Source organism: Pleurodeles waltl, chromosome 7 (genome assembly GCF_031143425.1).
Source record: "Pleurodeles waltl isolate 20211129_DDA chromosome 7, aPleWal1.hap1.20221129, whole genome shotgun sequence".
In the NCBI taxonomy this organism is placed as follows: Eukaryota; Metazoa; Chordata; class Amphibia; order Caudata; family Salamandridae; genus Pleurodeles; species Pleurodeles waltl.
Genome location: NC_090446.1, coordinates 534,137,701 through 534,164,474, shown reverse-complemented (window position 1 = coordinate 534,164,474; position 26,774 = coordinate 534,137,701). Strand labels below are relative to the sequence as shown.

At 44.9% G+C, this 26,774-nt stretch overlaps 1 protein-coding gene across 1 annotated transcript in view; it reads left to right on the top strand.

Moving 5' to 3' along the window:
• LOC138304305 (serine protease 27-like) overlaps positions 1-26,774 on the top strand; it is a 190,548-nt gene that overhangs the window by 84,299 nt on the left and 79,475 nt on the right. The window lies entirely within an intron of this gene.

Below are 26,774 nucleotides of genomic sequence, written 5' to 3'. Positions count from 1 at the left end.
ACTGTTTTGAGAAGGGAGGAGACCTGAGGACTCCAGAAATATCCTCCTCTGTGGACTGGGATGCTTCACTGCTTAAGTTCTGAGGAAAATCATAGCTCCGACTTTCCTTAGCTTTACCCTGGCGGCGCTCAAGTACAAAACTTCTACCTTTCTGCTATGCAAGGTGCAACTTGACCCCCGTGCACTTAAGCTCCATGTGCCACTTTAATGTGTCTGCCCTCCATTTATCCACACAAAGTGCCAAAGAGGAAACTCCTACTTACAACATAATACTCATGCTGTTTAAAGCACACAGCTGGCCCTCTTAGTTGGAACTTGCCTTCAGCCGTGTTGAGTCTGGAACACAGAAGCCTGTCCTCTGGACATTAATCTCAGGCCGGCGAGCCTGCTCGTTTTTTGCTTCCCTAGTCCCTCCCTCCCCCCGCCTTTAACCCGCCCCTCACCGGTAATGCACTGTTCTATCCTCTTGTTTTGTATAGGTGGCACGTTTCCGTTTACTAAAACTTTAGACCTAAAATTGACCTCTGCACCAGTTTCATGTAAAACTCGCATACTACTGCTACGATTTGTTATATTGCTGGGCGATTGATGGTATTTTACTGATTAGTAAAACGATTGGCAAATAAAATATTAAAATAAAATATGCTATACGTGTATAATCGTGTCTGTACAAAGTATTCGGCACCATTTCTGTCAAAATGGCACTTGGGGGCAAATAATTCATCAGGAGCGGCCACTGGACAGCAAAGGCTTAATTGCTTCTCCGCACTTAAGGTTCAATTTAAAGACTGTGAATTCTACTTAAAATCTGCAGAGTCCCTACCAGCACAAAGTGCCTGCGTGTAGTAACCCCCTGCACCTTGAAATCCCTTTATATTGCCACCAGCTATATGCTGTGCCCAGTTGGAATCTTGGATGCACTGACAAAAAATATTTAACATGTAATGCCCACTAAAAAGATGGCGCTAAGTGGAAGTAAGGACCTCAAAGACGCTGTTGTGGTTAAAAATACATGAGGGATTGATTACTGACCATAGTAAATTTTGCTTCCTGAAATACTTTGCAAGCAGACAAAATAATGCATCCGCGTGATCCTGTGCCTGGTAATAAAACCATACTCCCCCAAATAATAGTGCCACACTATGACTTACATCACTGGGTCAGACAATTCGTCGTCACCTCGCATGAGAAAATTAAACCTTCATCGGAGCTACACGTTTAAATAAAAACATGGGCATTTGCCACCTAAATCTCAATAGACATTCACTGCTACCCGAAAATGTGTCTATACTGAAGGAGGGAACATTCTGTTTGTTTTACTTTAAATTAAGAAAAAATAGTCTGTCTAGTAGTATATGCCGTTCTCTCTTAACCTACAATTGTGTACAATTACGTTAGTTATAAAAGTATCTAGCCGCAATCAAAGCTCGCAATCAAAGCTAATCGGACAAAGCGAAAAGGTTACTAAGAATTCCAGCCAAAGACGTTGAAAGTGTTGCTCCTCATAATACACAACAGTGCTTAATTTGTAACTAAAAACGTCCCGGTGCCCAAAGCCCTCCTCTTAAACACACGGCTGCTGCAATTAAATGAATGTGCGAAAGGGAATACTGAGGCAGCATAATCCTCAAGCCATCTCGGGCCTCTTCATTCCATTTAAAGCCACTCCCTGCCCCTTCAGCTCACTCTAGCAGCTTTCTCCCTTTGTGACGCTTTTTCGTTTTTCTATTCCTTCGTCTTTCCCATACGTGTCTTTTGCTCGCAGTAAATGCTTGAGGCAGAAAAATAAGTGCCGGCCCTCAAAAGTAAGTGCCGGTTCTCCGCACCGGAAACAACAAGCACAAATTAAGCACTGGTACACAGGCTCCCTCAAACTCTGGATGGTACGGTCTCACTTCAAACTTTTGGCATCCAGAATAACTCTTTGTTCCATGAAGAGGCGAAACTACCACACTGCTCTAATCAGGATGAAACCCAGAATCATTTACCCAAAGCGTTATTCTTTTAAATACCCCATGCATTCAAAGCTTTGGTATTAATAACATACAATCAAAACTCTATTTGGGTATCTCAAATCTCTGGGATCTGCACTGAGAATTCCCAGAACCATGCAAACCTTTGTTGCGATTAAGCAGGCTCTCTTTCCCAGAGCTCTGCTCTCGATTATATCCAGAGTCACTGAGAGGTCTGTTACCGAAAAGAGGGGTAGATTCCAACACCCCCCCCCCCCTAATTTCTTAACAGAGGAACCCACCGAGCTTCGTTCCTCATCCTACAGGATCAAACATAAGTGAGTTATAATAAACGCATATGAAGTTGTTCTCTATGAAATGCCTACTCTTGAAACTGCATTATTTATTTATTTTACATTTAGCAACTTGTAGTTATATGACAGCTATGGTGAGCAACCGTCTTAATAAACAATACCTTTTTAAAAGTGGGGCATCTCAAAATGCTCTTAGCCACTAATTACACCGCAATCACTAATGATTTATTCATGCACTGGGTTTACTAGGCACGAGACACTTGCTTCATGTCAACCCATGCAATCTAAATAAAGTAAGATGCGATTTTGGCAGTGTAAGTTACAGAAATATACAGCCAAGCAATCGGCTGTTTTGGGTGATGAACAAGGAGCTAGAAGTCAAGTGTTCAGCAATGGTACAGTGACTCGGGGAAAGACAAATAATTGTGTGGAATTGTTTTGTAACAATATGATACAACATAAAATAAGGGAGGGCATTAGGTCAAGTAGCTTAGTTACTTGGCTGTCGTGCCCGAGAACTTGGTTCTCATGCCGGCTTCAGCACAGGACCACAAATTGTGTGATTCTGAGCAAATCACTTATCTATGTTTTTCTAAATTGTATGTGTGATGTAAAATGCAGTGTGCTGATTAAATGCAGTTTACTATTGTCTCAAGTGGACATTGGTTCACCAAAATGCCATAAGTAGTGGAAGTGACATCAAATACCATTTGACCTAATCACAAGAAGTGGCCTCATATGACTTATGACCCGACACTTCCTAGGAAGTCATGTCACAAAACCTTAACCCTGATGACATCACAGTACTTGACATCACTGAAATTCTATAACTGCATGTGTAGTGTAACAAACCAAGGTTGACAATTGTGATTTGTTTTTTTTTATACCACCTATATTAGCAGGAACGGCCCGTCCTTTAGGGCAGAGGGGCCACGCCCCCCCATCTTTTGCCACTCATGAAGAGTGTCTTTTCAGGCTGAGCAAAGGTTAGCCTGACAAACACTCTTCATGTTCAGGTCAGGCAGCCAGGAGCTGACATGCGTGATTTGTGCAGACTCCTGGCTGCCTGAGCTGAACTTTGCTGGGCTGAAGAGGTCACAGCGCCTATGGGCGTGACCTCCTCGGCTCAGCAAATGTGCCTTGAGGCCAGGAAAGAGTCACCCATTGACTTCGACCTGGGCGCTTCAGGTTTAAGCCCTGAAGCACTCAGGGCGAGTGTCAATCAGTTATGCCTCGTCACAGAGTGGGGTGGGTTCAGCAGTCTCACTGACCCCATCCCACTCTGTGATGAGGCTGGGACTGCTGCCTTCCCTCATTGGCTGACCTAAGGCAGCCAGTGAGGGAAGGCAGCAGTCCCAACTGTAGGAGGCTGAACTGGCTTGTAGTGAGTACCAAGGGGTACTTGCACCTGGCCCAGTTATCCCTTATTAGTGTATAGGGTGTCTAGCAGCTTAGGCTGATAGATAATGGTAGCTTAGCAGAGCAGCTTAGGCTGAACTAGGAGACGGGTGAAGCTCCTACAGTACCACTAGTGTCATATGCACAATATCATAAGAAAACACAATACACAGTTATACTAAAAATAAAGGTACTTTATTTTTATGACAATATGCCAAAGTATCTTAGAGTGTACCCTCAGTGAGAGGATAGGAAATATACACAAGATATATATACACAATAGCAAAAATATGCAGTATAGTCTTAGAAAACAGTGCAAACAATGTATAGTTACAATAGGATGCAATGGGGAAACATAGGGATAGGGGCAACACAAACCATATACTCCAAAAGTGGAATGCGAACCACGAATGGACCCCAAACCTATGTGACCTTGTAGAGGGTCACTGGGACTATTAGAAAATAGTGAGAGTTAGAAAAATAACCCTCCCCAAGACCCTGAAAAGTGAGTGCAAAGTGCACTAAAGTTCCCCTAAGGACAAAGAAGTCGTGTTAGAGGAATAATGCAGGAAAGACACAAACCAACAATGCAACAACTGTGGATTTCCAATCTAGGGTACCTGTGGAACAAGGGGACCAAGTCCAAAAGTCACAAGCAAGTCGGAGATGGGCATATGCCCAGGAAATGCCAGCTGTGGATGCAAAGAAGCTTCTACTGGACAGAAGAAGCTGAGGTTTCTGCAGGAACGAAAAGGGCTAGAGACTTCCCCTTTGGTGAACGGATCTCTCTTGCCGTGTAGAGTTGTGCAGAAGTGTTTTCCCGCCGAAAGAACGCCAACAAGCCTTGCTAGCTTTAAATCGTGCGGTTAGCGTTTTTGGACGCTGCTGTGGCCCTGGAGGGACCAGGAGGTCGCAAATTGGACCAGGAGAGAGAGGGGACGTCGAGCAAGACAAGGAGCCCTCTCAGCAGCAGGTAGCACCCGGAGAAGTGCCAGAAACAGGCACTACGAGGATGTGTGAAACGGTGCTCACCCAAAGTTACACAAAGGAGTCCCACGTCGCCGGAGACCAACTTAGAAAGTCGTGCAATGCAGGTTAGAGTACCGTGGACCCAGGCTTGGCTGTGCACAAAGGATTTCTGCCGGAAGTGCACGGAGGCCGGAGTAGCTGCAAAAGTCGCGGTTCCCAGCAATGCAGCCCAGCGAGGTGAGGCAAGGACTTACCTCCACCAAACTTGGACTGAAGAGTCACTGGACTGTGGGGGTCACTTGGACAGAGTTGCTGGATTCGAGGGACCTCGCTCGTCGTGCTGAGAGGAGACCCAAGGGACCGGTAATGCAGCTTTTTGGTGCCTGCGGTTGCAGGGGGAAGATTCCGTCGACCCACGGGAGATTTCTTCGGAGCTTCTGGTGCAGAGAGGAGGCAGACTACCCCCGCAGCATGCACAAGCAGGAAAACAGTCGAGAAGGCAGCAGGATCAGCGTTAGAGTTGCAGTAGTCGTCTTTGCTACTATGTTGCAGGTTTGCAGGCTTCCAGCGCGGTCAGCAGTCGATTCCTTGGCAGAAGGCGAAGAGAGAGATGCAGAGGAACTCGGATGAGCTCTTGCATTCGTTATCTAAAGTTTCCCCAGAGACAGAGACCCTAAATAGCCAGAAAAGAGGGTTTGGCTACCTAGGAGAGAGGATAGGCTACTAACACCTGAAGGAGCCTATCAGATGGAGTCTCTGACGTCACCTGGTGGCACTGGCCACTCAGAGCAGTCCAGTGTGCCAGCAGCACCTCTGTTTCCAAGATGGGATAGGTCTGGAGCACACTGGAGGAGCTCTGGACACCTCCCAGGGGAGGTGCAGGTCAGGGGAGTGGTCACTCCCCTTTCCTTTGTCCAGTTTCGCGCCAGAGCAGGGCTAAGGGGTCCCCTGAACCGGTGTAGACTGGCTTATGCAGAATTGGGCACATCTGTGCCCAACAAAGCATTTCCAGAGGCTGGGGGAGGCTACTCCTCCCCTGCCTTCACACCATTTTCCAAAGGGAGAGGGTGTAACAACCTCTCTCAGAGGAAGTTCTTTGTTCTGCCATCCTGGGCCAGGCCTGGCTGGACCCCAGGAGGGCAGATGCCTGTCTGAGGGGTTGGCAGCAGCAGCAGCTGCAGTGAAACCCCAGGAAGGGCAGTTTGGCAGTACCAGGGTCTGTGCTACAGACCACTGGGATCATGGGATTGTGCCAACTATGCCAGGATGGTATAGAGGGGGCAATTCCATGATCATAGACATGTTACATGGCCATATTCGGAGTTACCATTGTGAAGCTACTTATAGGTAGTGACCTATCTGTAGTGCACGCGTGTAATGGTGTCCCCGCACTCACAAAGTTCAGGGAATTGGCTCTGAACAATGTGGGGGCACCTTGGCTAGTGCCAGGGTGCCCTCACACTAAGTAACTTTGCACCTAACCTTTACCAGGTAAAGGTTAGACATATAGGTGACGTATAAGTTACTTAAGTGCAGTGTAAAATGGCTGTGAAATAACGTGGACGTTATTTCACTCAGGCTGCAGTGGCAGGCCTGTGTAAGAATTGTCAGAGCTCCCTATGGGTGGCAAAAGAAATGCTGCAGCCCATAGGGATCTCCTGGAACCCCAATACCCTGGGTACCTCAGTACCATATACTAGGGAATTATAAGGGTGTTCCAGTAAGCCAATGTAAATTGGTAAAAATGGTCACTAGCCTGTTAGTGACAATTTGGAAAGAAATGAGAGAGCATAACCACTGAGGTTCTGATTAGCAGAGCCTCAGTGAGACAGTTAGTCACTACACAGGTAACACATTCAGGCACACTTATGAGCACTGGGGCCATGGTGAACAGGGTCCCAGTGACACATACAACTAAAACAACATATATACAGTGAAAAATGGGGGTAACATGCCAGGCAAGATGGTACTTTCCTACACAACCCCCCTCCGCCCCCCCCCCCCCAACGAAGGACAATAAGACTAGCCATGACCTGATGAGTCTTCATTGTCTAAGTGGAAATATCTGAAGAGTCCATCTGCATTGGAGTGGCTACTCCCAGGTCTATGTTCCACTGTATAGTCCATTCCCTGTAGGGATATGGACCACCTCAACAATTTAGGATTTTCACCTTTCATTTGTTTTAGCCAAAGTAGAGGTTTGTGGTCTGTCTGAACAATGAAGTGAGTGCCAAACAGGTATGGCCTCAACTTCTTCAGAGCCCAGACCACAGCAAAGGCCTCCCTCTCTGTGGCAGACCAACGCTTTTCTCTAGGGGTCAACCTCCTACTAATAAAAGCAACAGGTTGATCCTGGCCCTCAGAATTAAGTTGTGATAGGACTGCCCCTACTCCTAATTCAGATGCATCAGTTTGGACATAGAATGTTTTAGAGTAACAAGGGCTTTTCAGGACAGGTGCAGAGCACATGGCCTGCTTCAGCTCCTCAAAAGCTTTCTGACAGTTTGCTGTCCATAATACCTTTTTAGGCATCTTTTTGGAAGTGAGGTCATTAAGAGGGGCTGCAATGGAGCCATAGTTCTTAATGAACCTCCTGTAATACCCAGTGAGGCCTAGGAAGGCTCTCACCTGAGTCTGAGTGGTAGGGGGAACCCAATCAATAATTGTTTGGATTTTCCCCTGAAGTGGTGCAATCTGTTCCCCACCAACAAGGTGTCCCAGATAAACCACCTTACCCTGCCCTATCTGGCACTTTGAAGCCTTGATAGTGAGGCCTGCCTTTTGCAGGGCCTCCAAAACTTTCCATAGGTGGACCAGGTGATCATCCCAGCTGGAGCTAAAGACAGCTATATCGTCCAAATATGCTGCACTGAAAGCTTCCAGCCCTTGCAGGACTGTGTTCACCAACCTCTGAAAAGTGGCAGGTGCATTTTTCAAACCAAAAGGCATTACAGTAAACTGGTAATGTCCTCCAATGGTTGAAAATGCAGTCTTAGGTTTAGCATCTTCTGACAATTTGATCTGCCAATATCCTGCAGTCAAGTCAAAAGTGCTTAGATACTTGGCAGATGCCAGTGTATCTATGAGCTCATCTGCCCTGGGTATAGGGTGAGCATCAGTTTTGGTTACCAAGTTGAGACCTCTATAGTCTGCACAAAACCGCATTTCCTTCTTTCCATCTTTGGAATGGGGTTTTGGTACCAGTTCCACAGGAGAAGCCCATGGACTGTCAGAGTGCTCAACCACTCCTAGTTCTAACATTTTCTGGACCTCTTGCTTTATGCAGTCCCTGACATGGTCAGGCTGCCTATAGATCTTACTTTTGACAGGCAAGCTGTCTCCAGTATCTATAGTGTGCTCACACCAAGAAGTGGTACCTGGCACAGTAGAGAAGAGTTCAGAGAATTGATCTAGGAGGTTTATGCAATTGTCTTTCTGCTCAGCAGTAAGACAATCAGCCAAAACTACACCTTCCACCAGAGCATCTTGTTCTGTGGAAGAGAAGAGATCAGGTAGAGGATCACTGTCTTCTTCCTGTCCCTCATCTGTTGCCATGAGCAGGGTGAGATCAGCCCTGTCATAGTAGGGTTTCAGGCGGTTTACATGGAGTACCCTAAGGGGACTCCTTGCAGTGCCTAAGTCAACTAAATAGGTGACTTCTCCCTTTTTCTCAACAATTGTGTGGGGTCCACTCCATTTATCTTGGAGTGCTCTTGCGGCCACAGGCTCCAAGACCCACACTTTCTGCCCTGGTTGGTACTGAACCAAAACAGCCTTCTGATCATGCCATTGCTTCTGGAGCTCTTGGCTGGCCTGAAGGTTTTTACTGGCCTTTTTCATGTACTCAGCCATTCTTGATCTGAGGCCAAGTACATAATCCACAATATCCTGCTTAGGAGCTTTTAAAGGTTGTTCCCAACCCTCCTTTACAAGTGTGAGTGGACCCCTAACAGGGTGTCCAAAAAGAAGTTCAAAGGGGCTGAAGCCCACTCCTTTCTGGGGTACCTCCCTGTAGGCAAAAAGGAGGCATGGTAGAAGGATATCCCATCTCCTGCGGAGTTTTTCAGGGAGACCCATAATATCATGCCTTTGAGAGTTTTATTAAATCTCTCCACCAGTCCATTTGTTTGTGGATGATAGGGTGTTGTGAACTTGTACGTTACACCACACTCCTTCCACATGGCCTTTAAGTATGCAGACATGAAATTGCTTCCCCTGTCTGATACCACTTCCTTTGGGAAGCCCACCCTGGAAAATATTCCCAGGAGGGCCTTTGCCACTGCAGGTGCTGTAGTGGTCCTTAAAGTAATAGCTTCAGGATATCTTGTGGCATGGTCCACTACCACCAAGATAAACCTATTGCCTGAAGCAGTAGGAGGGTCAAGGGGGCCAACTATGTCAACCCCTACCCTTTCAAAGGGGACCCCAACCACAGGCAGTGGAATAAGGGGTGCCTTTGGGGTGCCACCTGTCTTGCCACTGGCTTGACAGGTTTCACAGGACTTACTAAATTCCTTTGTGTCCTCAGACATTCTAGGCCAATGAAACAGGGGAACAAGCCTGTCCCAAGTTTTCATTTGTCCTAGATGCCCAGCTAGGGGAATGTCATGTGCCAGGGTTAGGAGGAACTTTCTGTACTCCTGAGGAATCACTAATCTCCTGGCAGCTCCAGGTTTAGGATCCCTATGCTCAGTGTACAAGAGGTTGTCCTCCCAGTAAACTCTGTGAGAGTCACTGACATCCCCATTAGCCTGTTTGACAGCTTGCTGTCTGAGACCCTCTAATGTGGGACAGGTTTGCTGTGCCACACTCCGCTCCTCCCTGGCAGGCCCCCCTTCACCCAAAAGCTCAGCAGTGTCTGCTTGAAGCTCCTCTGGTGTAGGTTCTGCACAGGGAGGGAATTCTTCTTCCTCAGAAGTAGAATCCACTGTAGAGGGAGGGATAGTAGGAAGTGGTTTGCTTCTACTAGCCCTAGCTTTAGGGAGCACTTGTTCCATTGTTCCAGGATCCAAGCTTCTCTGTCCTTTTTGCTTTTTGGCCTGAGCCCTTGTCAAAGGAAAAATATGCTCTGGGATGCCCAGCATTGCTGCATGGGCCTCCAACTCCACATCTGACCAAGCTGATGTCTCCAAATCATTTCCTAGTAGACAGTCTACAGGTAAATCTGTGGCTACCACAACTTTCTTTGGACCAGTAACCCCCCCCCCAGTTGAGATTAACAACAGCCATGGGGTGGCTAAGTGTGTTGTTGTGAGCATCGGTTACTTGGTACTGGTGACCAAGTAGGTGTTGTTCAGGGTGGACCAGTTTCTCTATGACCATAGTCACACTGGCACCAGTGTCCCTGTAGGCCTGAACCTCAACACCATTTATTAGGGGTAGCTGCTTGTACTTATCCATATTAAGGGGACAAGCAACTAAGGTGGCTAAATCAATAGCCCCCTCAGAGACTAACACAGCCTCTGTGGCCTCCCTAACAAGGCCAACCCCAACTAAGTTACCAATAGTGAGCCCAGCCACTCCCTTGGATTGGCTATTAGTAGGTTTGCTCCCACCACCACTGCTATTAGTAGGGACACTAGGGGTAGCAGTAGGGGTTGTAGTGGTAGGAGCATTGGTGCTTTTCTTTGGACAACTGGGATCTGTTGTCCAATGGCCTTTTATTTTACATAAATAGCACCATGGTTTCTTTTCCTTGTTCTGATTAAAAGAGGATTTGGGCCCACCACCCCCACCAGAGTGTTTTTGTGGGCCTGATGAAGACTCATTTTTAGATTTGTCCCCACCCTTGCCAGAAGACTTACCATCCTTCTTTTTGTTGCCATCTTTGTCACCCCCTGTATGAACTTTTCTGTTCACCCTTGTTCTGACCCATTTGTCTGCCTTCTTTCCCAATTCTTGGGGAGAGGTCAGATCAGAGTCCACCAAGTACTGGTGCAAAAAATCAGACACACAATTATTAAGAATATGCTCTCTCAGGATCAAGTTATACAGGCTGTCATAATCAGTAACTTTACTGCCATGTAACCACCCCTCCATCATTGGTGTGGTCAAATACAAAATATTTTGTAAGTTGTTTTAGGTCCCTCATCCTCTGGTAGCTACATATAAAATATCACACAGCTTAAAAGAAAATTAAATAAAAAACACATTGCTACTCATTGCGAAATGCACGATAATATGTTATTAAACCTCTATTTATGAATGCACTGTAGTGGTCTGTGTGTATCCAGAGAGCCACACAATGACATCTTGGGTGGTGCAGTGGAAAATAGTGACTTGTGTATTTTTAGTGCCACGTGGTCACAAACTGCAACAGAAAGCACTGTGAATATGCAAGTCATTATTTTAAACTTGCATTACACACAGTATGAAATATTCTGCTACAAAATGCATTAAAAGTTTTTTACGATAAAATGGTGCTTCTAAAATAAAGATTTTCGCAATACCCAGACTGTGTAATGCAGTTTTCTTTTTTTTTTTTTTACATACTTGCCCCTTCAACACCTACTCGTGGTAGTAAGCATGATGTAAATACAATTAAAAGCACTCCCATCACATCTCAGTTGTCAAGTACACTACCACTCAAAAATAATAAATCTTTGTTATCACAAAGTTTCGAACAATTAAAACCAGTGCTGGCTCCCAACCATCCTTTACAATTGTAGAATACCTTTTACATTTGCAGTCTAACTCTTGCACATTTACATTTCTTTCAGGCAGCAGGCACCCTGGCTTGAAGTTGTTTATCCGTCTGCCCGGCTTCATTTTTACAGCACAGGACACTCCCTGAATGACACTTCAGCTGAAGTATTTACAATATCTGAATTAACCATATCCTGATGGTTGTTTTACAAAAAGTAGGAGAACAGTTTCTCATAAATCCTTTTTGTGCTGACAGTAAGGCTGGGGGATGCGCAACCCCCCCCTTCCCTCGACTCCATGCCCCCCCGAGGGTCGCGCCCCACAGATTGAAGACCTCTGGTCTAGATCGAGTTGTTGGTCTCTTTCAGTTTCATTTAGAATTGCATCCTGAACTTCTGTGTGTCCCTCCCAAGCCATCAGTAACACTTACTTTCTTGTCTACCACTTTCACCGTTTCCCAGCCTAGCACTTGTGTGAGGGAGAGAGTAAGAATCCATCACCAAATCTGCTTCTTCACTACCTAAACCTCACCTGGCTTACATAGCCTTATTGTGGAGGTGTCTCCCAGGGAGGCTTCTCTCTTTGGTCCATTTGAATCGGGGTTGGTTCCTGGTGTGTTTTGGGGCCAAGGAACGTGTATTGACTCAAAGGTCATGTCCCGTTGAAAACAGGCTCCACTCATCACTGATTTTCTCACAGAATGTGAACCATACTTTGTGAGTGCAAACCTGCAAGGGAACTGCTGTGCTCATCTTGTTGACGGTATGCGTCTCCTTCTCCATAATGGATTGCTGCAGGTTGAAGGGGGGGAGGGGGGGTTAATCTCCTAAAGCTGCTTGTATCTGCCTCTCCACAGCCTGTGGGATCTGACTTTGCTTGTGATGTCCACAATGGCCACAAGACATTGGCCTGACCCTCTGACACCTCAGCACCATATACATACCTTCTGTTCTGACACTAGCCGCGTGGCCAGCTGTCCCCATGACAGAAGAGGATGATTGTGGTCCCTGGGATGGTAACAAGGTTCGGAGTAGGAGGCCATGGAGGTTATTTGTTATTAGTAAGCCTCGGTGATATAAACCAGGAGAATTTCTTGTCGCTATGATCATGTGCTGAATTAAGGCTGTTTCCTCTTTTATTTTCTAAAATGTACTTGTGCTTGCAGACGAGCACTAGAACTGTCTTTCCTGTTTGTGATGCACCTGGGTAGGGTGCTATGGTTGCAGAGTTATTGATGTGGTGAGAGCAGACGTGTACCGTGTTGAAAACAATTGGTTGTCGACTAAAAATACAGCCTTAGGCCTACCGTGTCTGCAGAATCTGTTTGCACTTTGCTTTCCTGGAAAATGTGACCCAAGATGCGTCACTTGCGGCTTTCGAAATTTCATTCATCTGTGTTTCATTCAATAGAAAGTTGTGCCAAGCCTTACTTTCTCGATTCAATGTCAGTAGCCAGTGCCCCAATGCTTTGCACTCTTGATTCAGGGGCAACCGCCCTTTCTCAAATACAAGTATCTCAGAGCTGTAACTGAAGCGAGTTCGCACCATTCTATTAATTGTTCTGATTTCTGTATCCGAAAAATGAAACAATAGAAAGTCTAAGTTGAGACTCAAATATTGAATTAATTCCTGTCGGTAAACCGATTATGTTGATTAATGTGAATCATGGCTGCGATATCTCTCTCACCCTTTTAGAAGCCACACTTTTCGGTATTAAATTTGTTACAGGAATCTGTGCATCCCATTCAAATCAATGACATAGGATGGTAAGGGCTTTCTCTTTGTCGGCATTTTCTCATGCTCAGAGATGCAAAGAATGTTGTAAGTCAAGTCTCTGTCCATTGTAAGTTTTGTGGCCTGTGTGGAGCTGATGACTCCACCGCTGCAGTCTTTTTGAGGTCTCCGCGGGTTGTATGCTTGTGTCCAAAGAACAGTCTTATGGGCGTCCTGTTGCATATTCATTGATCTGTTCTTCTTTGACGTGCAGGCATTTGATAGTTCTTTTGACCTCCCTTTTATGGAGATGACAGTGGTGGTTTGTGTCCCAGTCATCAGACCTGTTTTTTCTTAACCCAAAGTACAGCATTTGTAGCTCCTAGCAGGACAAGCACCACTGTACAGAAATTATACTGTCACAATTACACATTTTCTAACTCCTGTGTGGATCTTCATTTATAAATTCTTGTTGGACCTGGCTTATTGACGGGGTCATCCCCAAACGTTTTGCCTCATTCCTCCTATTTATTCTGACCTGTTGTTGTTGGCTTTTGACCTCTGGGCACTTTACCACTGCTAACCAGTGCTAAAGTGCATATGCTCTCTGTGTAAATGGTACTATTGATTGGTTTATCCATGATTGGCTATTTAATTTACTTATAAGTCCATAGTAGAGTGCACTATATGTGCCTAGGGCCTGTAGATTAAATGCTGCTAGTGGGCCTGCAGCACTGGTTGTGCCACCCACTTGAGTAGCCCCTTAACCCTGTCTCAGGCCTGCCATTGCAAGGCCTGTGTGTGCAGTTTCACTGCCACTTCGACTTGGCATTTAAAAGTACTTGCCAAGCCTAGAACTCCCCTTTTTCTACATATAAGTCATCCCTAATGTGTGCCCTAGGTAACCCCTAGAGCAGGGTGCTGTGTAGGTAAAAGGCAGGACATGTACCTGTGTAGTTATGTCCTGGTAGTGTAAAACTCCTAAATTCGTTTTTACACTACTGTGAGGCCTGCTCCCTTCATAGGCTAACATTGGGGCAGCCCTCATACACTGTTGAAGTGGCAGCTGCTGATCTGAAAGGAGCAGGAAGGTCATATTTAGTATGGCCAGAATGGTAATATAAAGTCCTGCTGACTGGTGAAGTTGGATTTAATATTACTATTCTAGAAATGCCACTTTTAGAAAGTGAGCATTTCTTTGCACTAAAATCTTGTTGTGCCCTTCAATCCACGTCTGGCTAGGTTTAGTTGACAGCTCTTTGTGCATTCACTCAGACACACCCCAAACACAGGGTACTCAGCCTCACTTGCATACATCTGCATTTTGAATGGGTCTTCCTGGGTTGGGAGGGTGGAGGGCCTGCCCTCACACAAAGGACTGCCACACCCCCTACTGGGACTCTGGCAGACAGGATTGAACTGAAAGGGGGCTTGGTGCATTTCTTAGACACTCTTTGAAGTCACCCCCACTTTAAAGGCACAACTTAGTATAAAACAGGGCCTCTGCCCTATCTCATCAGACACTTGCTGGAGAAGAAACCTGAACCAGAAACTACATCCTGGCAAGAAGAACTGCCTGGCTGCTCAAAGGACTCACCTGTCTGCTTTTCTACAAAGGACTGCTGCCTTGCTGTTGGCCTGCTGCCTTGCTGAACTCTTGTCTGGCTGTAAAAGTGCTCTCCAAGGGCTTGGATAGAGCTTGCCTCCTGTTCCCTGAAGTCTCAGGACCAAAAAGACTTCTCTCTTCCACTTGGACGCTCCGTGTGCCGAAACTTTCGACGCACAGCTTGTTCTGCGGCAAGAAAAACGCCGCACACCGACGCTGATCGACGCGACGCCTTCGGGACGACCGAAACTTTGATGCACGGCCTCGCAAGGACAACGCCGCCCGACTTCCCAGGAGAAATCGACGTGACGCCTGCCGTGAGATCAAAACTTTGATGCACGGCCTCGCAAGGACAACGCCGCCCGACTTCCAAGGAGAAATCGACGCAACGCCTGCCGTGAGATCAAAACTTTGACGCACGGCCTCGCAAGGACAACGCCGCCCGACTTCCAAGGAGAAATCGACGCAACGCCTGCCGTGAGATCAAAACTTTGATGCACGGCCTCGCAAGGACAACGCCGCCCGACTCCCAAGGAGAAATCGATGCGATGCCTGCCGTGAGATCGAAACTTCGACACGCAGCCCCGCAGAACGAAGCGCAGCCGGAAAACAAGCAGGAAAATCCACGCACAGACCCGGGACATCTGGTACTCCCCGCGATCCACAGAAAGAGACTGTCCGCACGCCAGAAAACGACGCACGACTTCCGGCGTGGAAAATAACGACGCAAGTCCGTGTGTGCTGAGGAGAAATTGACGCACACACCAGTTTTCCACGTATCTCTTCTCCTGTGGCCCTCTGAGGAGATTTTCCACCAGAAACCAGGTACTTTGTGTTTGAAAGAGACTTTGTTTGCTTTCTAAAGACTTAAGACACTTTATATCACTTTTCAGTGATATCTTTACAAATTCATATTGCAACTTTGATCGTTTTGACCTGAAAATACCCAGATAAATATTATATATTTTTCTAAACACTGTGTGGTGTATTTTTGTGGTGTTATATACTATGGTGTTGTATGATTTATTGCACAAATGCTTTACACATTGCCTTCTAAGTTAAGCCTGACTGCTCATGCCAAGCTACCAGAGGGTGGGTACAGGCTGATTTTGGATTGTGTGTGACTTACCCTGACTAGAGTGAGGGTTCTTGCTTGAACAGAGGGCAACCTGACTGCCAACCAAAAACCCCATTTCTAACAATTCTCCTTGCTGTCTTCAGCTGAGCATCTACGTTCTAAATAAAAGGGCTGTTCTAGTAGTACAAATCATCATTGTTTTGTACCTTGGAAAGTGAAAATTCCTTGCAGACAGAAACTCGCCACCTCTCCCGTTTTTCCTCCTCAGACTTTGACCTCATTGTAAATCCACACAATTCTCTTCTTCACCTCACTTCTCATATCTCCCTGCATTGCTGTGTTCACTCTGTCTCCTCCTACCTTTCCCACCCCATATATTAGCCATCTCTTTAGACGTACCTACTTTTTCATCAACTGCCTCCTTCCTTTTACAACCAACCACCTTCCTCTCATATGTTGCTTCTGCCAGTCTCTTCAGGCTACATATCACCCGTGACCGACTCCGAACAAGTGAACACAACTGATCTTTCCTCATACTTTGAATTGGTCTGAGAGGTATTGATCAGATGCCACCACCTAGGACCACTCTGTGACCAGATCTTGAGGCACAGCCCTTTCTCACTCCATATTCAGCCCATCTTTCTGTTTTTGTTGTTGTTGTTTGTTTTGTTTTATCTATCAATGGAATGTATGCCCAGAATGACAGTCCTGCTCTCCTTAATCATCCCAAAGTAAATTTCAGTAATCCTGATAAGTCCACTTAGGTCAAAGATTCTCATTGACTTGGATAATTCTTCAATCATTGAAATGAGAAGTAATGACACCTCACAAAATATGATTGAAGTGTCCTGGCACAAATATAAAGGAAAAGATGGCAGAGAGCACCAATCGGAGTTCTTGTACGAAGTAATACATAATACTTGAGAGAAAAAAAGTTTTAAGCGGTTTCCTGCATACGCTCCGTTCTGTAGTGCACACAGGATGGATAGTAAAGAGTTCCAGGCTTTGGCAAAGGGAATGACCATCTAGTCTTGTTTTCCTAAACTTATGGACTATTACCAGGCAAGCATGCTGGGATTTAAGGGCCTGTGCATACTGGTGCTAGGTGAATAACCAGGCCATATATGTTTTCTGGCCCTGCATTGTAAAGATCGAAGTTCATGAATCTTCTATCAGCAGAAGATTGCAGACCATCAAGGACTTGGTAGCCAGACTTTCCCTCAACCTCCCACGCAACATCCACATCATGCCATGCCTCAATGAGCTCCACAGGGTCCATATTAAAAAAACTAGCAGAGTTCAACCTGCTCATCTTCACCTACAAAGAAGCAGGCAACTTGGGCCCAGCCTACCCGAATAACTGCATATCCTTTCACATACCTTCCAGACACTTCCGCTCAGCCAGACTCCTACTTGCAAATATACACAGAACCACATCAGGAAGATGGGCCTTCTCTTATATTGCTCCTAAAGCATGGAACCGCCCAACTCTTCACAGATCCTCCTCTTCGCCTCTAGAGCTCCACAAAGAGCTGAAGACATATCTTTTTTTTAAACTCCACCACTTGCCCTTGGCATGGCTAGCCACAGACCTGCTCAGGGTGTGCTCTACAAATACAAGTAACATAACATATAACATAACACAACACACAACATGTTTTTTTCCACAAGAAAGTGAAATCTATTTTGCCTTCACTTTATCAGTCCTCTAAATGTTTGCCTGTTCCACCAAGAGTTTAAATTCTAGGACCCAGCTGGGTTTCAGGAATATATCTCAAACCAATCTGTTTACAATAAATGTTAAATCTTTCAGCCACTTGATCCACCTACTGACCAGTGGCCGACACCAGGGAGGGGGTTAATGGATTTTTTATTTTTTATTTTTTCAGTCCCAGGGAAACACGGAAGCTCTTCCGTGTCTCCCTCCGCCCACCCCTTTGTGACGGCGCACTGACGTAACAATGTTGATTTCCCCATCGGAGCAGGAAGCAACCTTGCTGCCGCTTCCAGCTCCAATGGGGAAAACTGTCTTCCCACATTCGGGAAGGCCTTGTAAGAAAGGGGAGAGTCTCCCCTTTCCCTCGAGGCCTTCCTGAAAGTGTTTCCTGGCCCCCGATCGCAGCTGTGCTGTGATCGGGGGCCAGGAAACAGTTTCAGGAAGGCCTCGTAAGAAAGGGGAGAGTCTCCCCTTTCTTACGAGGCCTTCTGAAAGTGGGGAAGGCCGTTTTCCCCATTGGAACAGGAAGCGGCCGCAAGGCTGCTTCCTGCTCCGATGGGGAAATCAAATAAATAAAAATAAATGGACAGGGGGTCGCCCGTGGGCAGGGCGACCCCCTGTGGGGGCAATATTTTTTTTAGTTGTTGTAGGGTTTCCCTGGGGGCCATTTTGGCCCCCTACCAGACCCACATATAAAAGTGATTTTATTTATATACAGTATATATATATGTATATATATTTATTTATATATAGATTTGCCACCAGTTGTCTTGCAGTGGCAGCTTGCGTCTTCAAAGCAATGCACATACTTCAACTGACGCTTTTCAACTGTAGCTTTTAGGCAGCAATAAAAAAGTCAAGTAAGTATTGTGATTATGTTTCTGCTACAAAAGGGTCAGACTTGTCTGGTGGCAGTTTTACTGCCATAAAGAAGCGCAGAAGGTTTATATGCCTACTGCAAAGAGCAAATCTGTATTTTATGTAAATAGCTGAGTACATTAGTAAAGTCAGCCATTACCTGCGCTATAATACAAATGAAATGTATGTGCGGGGTGGAGGGTGGCTATGGAGAGATGAAGGGCACTTTTGCTGGGTGGTAATGAGGGAATCCGAGGAGGAGGGGGTGGGAGCACCAATAATGATTGTTGGACTGGGCGCAGGAGGTGCTAAAGACTGTGACGAATGGTATGTGACAAGGTGTTTTTTGAGTGTCTTGAAAGAACGTGCTGATTGAGGGAAGAGGCGCAGGTAAGGTGGCCTCTTCTGTTGCACGTATCTCACCCACACCATTGATTTTGTGACTGTCTACGTAGGCTAGTGTTTTAGAGCAACAGTTTAGCCAATAGCAGAGATGGCATCTTGATGGATGACTGCCTGCCGGCACTCGGGTTATAGAGGACAGCTCTGACCTAGGATCAGAGACTGAGACATCAGATATTGAGACAGCGTCTGAGGGATAGGACAATGGCGCAGACTCTGGGAGTGATTTTTCAGTCGGAGGAGTCCCATTCGATAACTCCTCTTCCAGTACATTATGAGGGAGGGGATGAGGACAGTCCTGCTGTCCCTTCGCAAGCAGTCTGTGCAACTGGGTAATAGTGGGTTAGCCCAACCCAGAGAGCAGGTGAATGCGGCGGCAAGCAGAGAGAGAGAGAGAGAGAGAGAGTGCTCTCTTGGGAGCTCCCCAATTTAGTTCAACCCCAAATTCCACCCCCCAAATCGTATTGTGGAGACATCAAATCTATCGCAAAACAAACTGGTTTTGTAAGGCAGGCACCTGTGTTTTTGGTCCTGGGTTCGGCGGCCATATAGAGAAACACACTAAACCCAAACATTTCTGGAAACTAGACATTCGGGGGAGTCCACAGAGGTGTGGCTTGTGTGGATTCCCCAAAGTTTTCTTACCCAGAATACCCTGCAAAGCTGAAATGTTGAATAAAAACTGTATTTTTCTTGCATTTCTGTCACACAAACTACAGGAATATGCTGGGATCCACAAAATTCCTACCACCCAGTGATTCCTCACCTGTCCTGATAAAAACACTACCCCACTTGAGTGTCTACACCTAGTGCCTGCGTCAGGAATGGATCACCCCAGGGTCAACAGCTGCATCATGTACGGACCAACATTGACCGTTGTGTGATCTCTTCCTGTCGCAGGCACCAGGCCTACCCACACAAGTGAGGTACCATTTTTACCGGGAGACTTGGGGGAATGCTGAGTGGAAGGAAATTTGTGGCTCCTCTCAGATTCCAGAACTTTCTGTCACCGAAATGAGATGAAAAAGTGTTTTTGTGGCCAAATTTTGATGTTTGCAAAGGATTCTGGGTAACAGAACCTGGTCAGAGCCCCACACGTCACCCCATATTGGATTCCCCTGGGTTTTTAGTTTTCAAAAATGCACTGGTTTGATAGGTTTCCCCAGGTGCCGGCTGAGCTAGAGGCCAAAATCCACAGGTAGGCACTGTTTTCTATGAAAAATGTGCTGTGTCCACGTTGTGTTTTGGGGCATTTCCTGTCGCAGCGCTAGGCCTACCTACACAAGTGAGGTATCATTTGTATCGGGAGACTTGGGGGAACGCTGGGTGGAAGGAAATTTGTGGCTCCTCTCAGATTCCAGAACTTTTTGTCACTGAAATGTGAGGAAAACGTGTTTTTTCTTAGCCACATTTTGAGGTTAGCAAAGGATTCTGGGTAACAGAACCTGGTCAGAGCCCCACAAGTCACCCCATCTTGGATTCCCCTAGGTCTCTAGTTTTAAAAAATGCACAGGTTTAGTAGGTTTCCCTATGTGCCGGCTGAGCTAGAGGCCAAAATCTACAGGTAGGCACTTTGCAAAAAACAGCTCTGTTTTCTGTCAAAAAATGGGATGTGTCCACGTTGTGTTTTGGGGCATTTCCTGTCGCAGGCGCTAGGCCTACCCACACAAGTGAGGTATCATTTTTATCGGGAGACTTGGGGGAACATAGAATAGCAAAACAAGTGTTATTGCCCCTTATCTTTCTCTACATTTTTTCCTTCCAAATATAAGAGAGTGTGTAAAAAAGACGTCTATTTGAGAAATGCCCTGCAATTCACATGCTAGTAAGGGCACCCCGGAATTCAGAGATGTGCAAATAACCCCTGCTCCTCAAAGCCCTATCTTGAGCCCATTTTGGAAATGCAAAGGTTTTCTTGATACCTATTTTTCACTCTTTATATTTCAGCAAATGAATTGCTGTATACCCAGTATAGAATGAAAAACAACTGCAGGGTGCAGCTCATTTATTGGCTCTGGGTACCTAGGGTTCTTGATGAATCTACAAGCCCTTTATGTCCCTGCAACCAGAAGAGTACAGCAGACATAACGGTATATTGCTTTAAAAAATCTGACATCGCAGGAAAAAGTTAGAGTAAAACATAAAGAAAAATGGCTGTTGTTTTCAGCTCAATTTCAATATTTTTTTATTTTAGCTGTTATTTTCTGTAGGAAAACCTTGTAGGATCTACACAAATGACCCCTTGCTGAATTCAGAATTTTGTCTAGTTTTTTAGAAATGTTTAGCTTTCTGGGATCCAGCGTTGGTTTCACACCCATTCCTGTCACTAACTGGAAGGAGGCTGAAAGCACCAAAAATAGTAAAAATGGGGTATGTCCCAGTAGAATGCCAAATTTGTGGTAAAAAATTTGGTTTTCTGATTCAAGTCTGCCCGTTCCTGAAAGGTGAGAAGATGGTGATTTCAGCACCAGAAACCCTTTGTTGATGGCATTTTCAGGGAAAAAAACACAAGCCTTCTTCGGCAGCCCTTTTTTCCCATTTCTTTGGAAAAAACGAATTTTTCACAGTATTTTGGCTAATTTATTGGTCTCCTCCAGGGGAAACCACAAACTCTGGGTACCATTAGAATCCCTAGGATGTTGGAAAAAAAGGACGCAAATTTGGGGTGGCTAGGTTAGGTGGACAAAATGTTATGAAGGCCTAAGCGCGAACTACCCGAAATAGCCAAAAAAGGGCTCAGCACTGGGGGGGGGGAGGAACTGAGGGGGGAGGGCCAGCAGTTAAGAGGTTAAAGAAAAATAAAGGTAAACCGAGAACTGAAATAGGGTTGTGTCTTTGACCCTTTGCTTTTCACCATGTATAAGGCAGATTTCTCCAGAGCCATCAAGACCCAAGGACCCCATCCCCAAAACTAGAGCCACTCATCCTTCAGTCTCTGCAACTTACAGACAACAGTTATTTTACATCATACAAAGTGGCGCCTCCTTTATGAGAGTGTTGGGGCATTGCCCCCCTAAATTTGGTCCCTAGAGACCCCAAATCTAATGTTTTAAAATATTTTTCCAGCCGCGAGCACTGTGTATTTTTATTTTTGAATAAGCCACCAGCTGGCAGAGCCAGGTTGCTTTGTGATGAGTGGGTGGGGCTTAAAAATGCAATACAGGCTCACCTCGACACACTCGCACTTCAAAGTGTGCATGTCAGGTTGTCCGACTGCCTTTCAGTGACCAGCTTAACATGCACAATAGAGGCCTATCACCATCTGTCCATAGTGAGGGGAGGGGGTAGGCAGCCGCCGCTCCCTTAACTCAGAATGAGTGATGGATTCACCTGCCTGATCCAATCCTGGCACTGCTGTCAGCAAGGGAGCAGCATCTGAATAGGCCAGGACTTGCCACACTAATCATTTTTGCATGCTAGATTATTTTGCATTACCATGGGTTCCGGCGGTTACTTATCATGATTGTCAGTGGTTTAGACACCAGTGTAATTTACCATGCACTACCTCTTCCAGCCGGGTACGTTTTTCCCAAAAAGTCAGATGGTAGTACGGCGTCATTGCCCCCACATGGTTGGTAATATTGACCACAGGTCATTGTTTCGTGACAGGAGCTCTGCTATCTCTAATGCTTTTTGCAGCTGCATTGAGGTTTTGAAATACATTGTTATTTTGCTGATCGCAGAAGCTTGGGGTTTAAGTAGATTGTTCATCACTTAATTTACAGGGCATGATGGACATGGTAGTTTTGGCACAGTGATGCAGGGCACTTGGATGATTCAGTGGTAAACACCAGCCATCCATTGGTTTTCGTTTTCAAGTCATTTGGCACCTACACCTTTCCTCTAACTCCTTCATGTTTGATTCATGATGGTCACTCCACATTTTCACTCATTGTGCTTCATTGCTTACATCCGAGATGGTGCCTCGCTGTATTCAGGGGCAGGCACTTTTTAATTTCCAGTAGTGTTCAACTGCCATTTAATGCCCATGACATTACCTTCACTAATGCCCCCCCCCCCATGGTACACCCTCCATTGGAACTACCCACAACACTCTTCAATGGATCCCTAGACTAATGGCCATTCACAAGCCTGTCTCAAATTTAACACCCGGCGATAGATAGTGATTTCACCAACACATCAACAGTAGAAAAAAAGCAAAGTAACTGGCCTTGAGGCACTATGTACAAACTGGTAACAAGAGTTTCAGCTGCTCTGCGTCGACCTCTCATCCTTCAGTGGTTGGGTTGTAGAGTGATAACTTCATCCGCAAGATCAATGAAGACATTTCTACACTAACTCCCTCCTGAAGCTCAGGTGACAGTAGGGAGAGCATTCATCTTCTCTAGATTGGACTATTCCAATTCCCTATATTTGGGTCTGCCTGATTACTTGTTAAACCATTTACTGGTCATTCAAAATATGGTGGTCCACTTATTGTTGGCTCCCAGTGTGGCCATGCATTCTGGTTAAGGCTTTGACTCTGAACTACCAGATCTGTTACAAGCAGGGATCTAAGTACCCGAATCAGAAGATGTCGGAATATTGTCCGGCTTGGTCCCTACACTCTAGTACAGTGGGCCTATTCAGCGTCCCATTTTTCAAAAAAATGTGTTGGGTAGGTTCTTACTTCTCGGTCTTGGCCTTTACAACTTAGAACCGATTTCCTATGTGTAGGAGGCTGTCCTGATTTGTAGTGGGTACCTAAGGTACTTGCACCTTATACCAGGTACAGTTATCCCTTAATAGCGAAATGTAGTCAGTGTCGAGAGGTAGCTGTAGGCAGAGCAGCCAAGGCTGAAATAGGAGACATGCAAATCTCTTGCAGTACCACTGTAGTCACACAGTACTTACACACAAGAAATACAATACTCAGTGTTACTAAAAAATAAAGGTACTTTATTTTAGTGACAAGGCCAAAAATATCTTAGAGGCTATACTTCCTTAAGAGGTAAGTATTATTCACAAAATAAACACTAGTAACCAAAATCAGGTACGTAAACAGTCATTAATCAGTACAAATAGTGAAAATCACCATAGGCAACAATGAGCCTAGGGGGAACATAAGCCATATACTAAAATAGTGGAATGCGAATGTCTGTTTCCCACCTAGGCAAGATTAGTGTGTAGAGGGGCACTGGGAGTGTAAGAAAACACCAAAGGACCTTTGTTCAGCCTAACAGACACTCTTCATGAGGGGCAAAAGGTGGGGGGGCGTGACCCCGCAGCCCTAAAGGATGGGCTGCGCCTTTCTTTGATGCACACTAGTCTGCTCTGGTGACAAGTTCAGGCAGTTAGAAAATGTTCTGTGCAGCTTGATCTGCAGCAAACAGTGATAGAAGACATTGTCTGAATAACTTGTGTATTATACAGGTGATATATAAGATGATGAGCAATTTTAATTCAGTAACATATGAGGCATTTTTATGTTTCAATATTTTAAGTCTACACTTTCACAATTGCTTAATAAACATTTTTTCTTTCTCATATTTGCTTGAAATGTATCATTTGCCCACTTCTTTTTCAAAAATTTCCAGTGGGAAGACCAGCCCCCTAATCCTCCCCACAAACCTCACTTGTGACTGACAGCCTCACTCAGCGAAAACCTTTACATCCCACCACTTTCAAATTTCACCAGTGATAGCACGTCTGACCTTAATAATTAAACTTACAAGGAACCGCGAATAGGTTGATGAACCTTTTGACTCGCAATTAAAATGTTCTTACCATAGCTCCAGTACATAATCAATACCCAATAGACAATCCATAATCATCAATAACATTAATAATCAATGGAGTCCGTAATTGTCACGCACCATGACCTTTCAGTCATGAATAACTACACCTTTTTAGTAAAAGTTAGAATATTTATTTCCCTATATTAACAATGCTAAAGTCATATAGATTAAACTCAAAATCAAATGAAACACATACAGATACAGTACTGGCTGTCCAAAGCAGCGGAAGAAATGTAATCTAATCAAAGCTTGAACTACAACACATTCTAAGGTTATGGGCAAATCAGTAACAAAGTCAACTGCGTCAAAGTAATCACATACATTAAGTTTAGCAGAGAAATTCATCAAGCATTAATCCCTATTAGCATGACTTCATAAGTGAGGATCCTTAACTAACACCAGATTAGCCTCAACATGTTGGGCTTCATGCAAAAAGATTTAGTAACATAAATTTAGAAGAATATCTAACTATGGCTCTATCAAACAATGCAGTTGGTACATAGAAAGAAAAAGCAAATATGCATAATAATAAACAGTCTATATCATTATACGTATCCTCACTGTGGATCAGCAAGTAATCAGTCTTCGTCGTCAGGAGATCAGTCGATCAGCAATGCATCAGGATTCAGCATCAAGATGCACAAGAAATATTGACCTTTCAACCAGCAAGGAAATGGGCAATGACCGCATCTCTCTCAGTGCAGCGTCATTAAATTAAAACTACTTCCCAAATCCCTATTGGTCATTCTTATGTTCCCACTTTGGCCAATAAAACTAAAACTCCAAATCTATGATCACTACTATTACTCTGTTCACATGCCGTTGATTGGTTTGTCCTGCAGTGTCCTCATCATCCGGCTTATCAGGTAACAATATTGTTGTAGCTTTCACTCTAGTCAGTATCTCCATTGTTCTTCGCCTGAGAAAGTCAGTCTCACACACACATTACACACAAAATGTTACATTAGCGAGAACAGCATATTCTAGCAGTCATGGGAAAGGTTTCTCAGCTACGAGCACATAATGCAAAATGGGAAATCACACATTAACTCTCTAGGACAGCCATTTATTACATGTTAAGAAATACAGCTATGACATGAGGCATGGCAAACTAGGCGCAGACATTCACTAAGTTCAGGCCTACAATTAATAAAGCTAAAGCATAATGCATAACCCTTAATATGACACACTACATTAATCAAATATATATTAAACATTTCACAGTATTAATTCTATTAATAAGTACACTTTGTGAACATTGACGGCCACTCTTCATAATCACATTTTTAAAATGCGTGCATTATTTGTCTGTTATTTCATTTTCTACATAAATTGTTTATTCAGGATACATGAACACTCATTGATAATTTGTATTAATACACCTGCGCTAGCACCAGCCACCACTGATTATACAGTCATTAGCCTGCAGAATTCAGAGACCCCTGAATAGGTTCAATGCCTTTAACAGCCTAATAACAAACACACATAATTCCGCCTTGTTAGTCTTTAGCAACAGCTATTGCAAGCTGATCAGATGGCACATTGAGGGAACTGGGGTAGAGAGGGAAAGGTAATATGGTTACCCTGGAGTATGATTCGATGACCAACGTTCCCCAAAAGAACACTGTGTTCATCTAAAGCCCAAGTCCATAGCAGTAGCATCCACCATCCATCTCCTTCTGTCACCTTCGACAACTCCCCTACTATCGGTCATTCATGATGTCTTCCCACCATTGACTATGGCATGGCATCCCCAGAGAAACTGTCCTCTGTGCTGGACAACCCACAGTCTAACTTAATCAGGAACATTTGTCGCTTGCCTATTTGTACTAGGCATTCACACATCAAACTAGAATTTATTCTGCAGTAGCCTTCGTTGAAACGTATGATTCATTAGTTAGTTGCAATACAATGCGGCATACTAATTCTTTTAAATTTCTTCTCTCTCTTGCACTCTCACCAAGAAAATAAAGATTCGTGCTTTGTCTGACACTGCGATCCCTCTGCAACTCGTCAACTGTGGCGAATTTCAAATTTGTGGCAAAAATGCTCGTGGAGGTGTTTTTTTTTTTTTCTTCATCTTTTTGTTTTAATTATCTGAAGACTACAGGACCAAGAAATAGTCCGGCTAAATGACGAAGAGTTTCCTTGAAAACTCTCCTCCAAGCAATTTTTAGCCTGTAAGTCAAAAGCAACTAGAGATACGCTTTTTATGCATTCTGTACAGGGAATTCCGACACGCTTGGCTAGCTTACAAACCCATCTCCTTTTTTTGCTGCTCATGTGGTTACATACAAGAAACATTAATAAATATACTCTCTGTTTGCCCTATTCCTTTAACCGAAAGACGAAAATGGCTCGGGCCTCTTGCTATTAAAAGAGAA